This window comes from Populus euphratica, unplaced genomic scaffold (genome assembly GCF_000495115.2).
Source record: "Populus euphratica unplaced genomic scaffold, PopEup_1.0 scaffold773.1, whole genome shotgun sequence".
In the NCBI taxonomy this organism is placed as follows: domain Eukaryota; kingdom Viridiplantae; phylum Streptophyta; class Magnoliopsida; order Malpighiales; family Salicaceae; genus Populus; species Populus euphratica.
The window spans coordinates 24,200-25,361 of NW_011500300.1; positions in this window are offsets into that span (position 1 = coordinate 24,200).

Genomic DNA, 1,162 nt, shown 5'->3' on the forward strand with positions numbered 1-1,162 from the left:
TACCGTCAATGTTTCATTTATGGAGGGAAGAGACATTGAACTTGTATTGGTTAGTAATGTCTAGTTCATTTTAGATTCATATGCCTGCTACAAGAAGAGTTATTCTAAGTGTAGAGTTCCTCTAATAAAATTTGTATATTTTAATAATTTCTTCCTGAAAGGCTTCTTTTTTAACAGAAATTTGGTTTTTGTCATGTTATATGATGTTTTACATAACTTGTAGAGGTTTAATGGTGGTTACTGATTGGAGTGTATCAAGAGTAATTAAGATGGAAGAAAAAGCTTTAAAGTCGTTGAGATGGTCATTGATAGTTTTAAGAAAATGTTTTTTATGTTGAATTTGAGTTTGGCTAGGTTTAGTGACTTGGTATAATTTGAAAAAATAAGTTTTTTCAACAGGTTTTTTAGTTTCAACAAAAGAAAGTAAGTCTTTTGGATATATTTTTCTATTATGGTCAGTTGTTTTTCTATGGTGATGAGGTTTGTGTTGGTATAGTTATTTAATTGTATAATGTGTTTGATATTGATGATAACATCTTCATTTAGGGGTTTATAAGGATTGATATTTAGGGGTTTATAAGGATTGATTTTTATTGTTTGGTCTTTATAAGAAATTTTAAGATTTCTTAAAAGAAAATATTTAGATTTAATTAGAGTATCATTTGCTAGTTCTCAAATACAGGTTTTGTTCATGATTGTAATAAGACATGCATCTTTGATAAAAAGATATACAATATGATATTTAGATGTATAATATAATTCAAATCAATCAAAACACAAGATTTAGATTTAATGTCAAAATAAAATTAGTAATTGAAGACAAAAATGATCAAAGATTAAAAAAAAACACAAAAGAAAGGAATTGTAAGGCACCATTTGAATCCACAACGTGTCTATACTTGCAATATTTTTCTCAGAGCCCTTTGATTAGTACTTAAAAGTGTATTTTTATCAAGATTTTATTTCATCATTTTGCACTCGAAGTATCAATAACTCCTTAACTAAAGAATGTTTTATAATAACGTATCTAATAAATAAAAAGATTTATTGATGAATTTAAGAACTGAAATTAAAAGGACAAAGAGATGGCCAAACTTAGAAAAGAGATGTCGGTGCAATCCAAACTGGAACACTGTTCGGTAATTAGGTCATATTTGGAGCT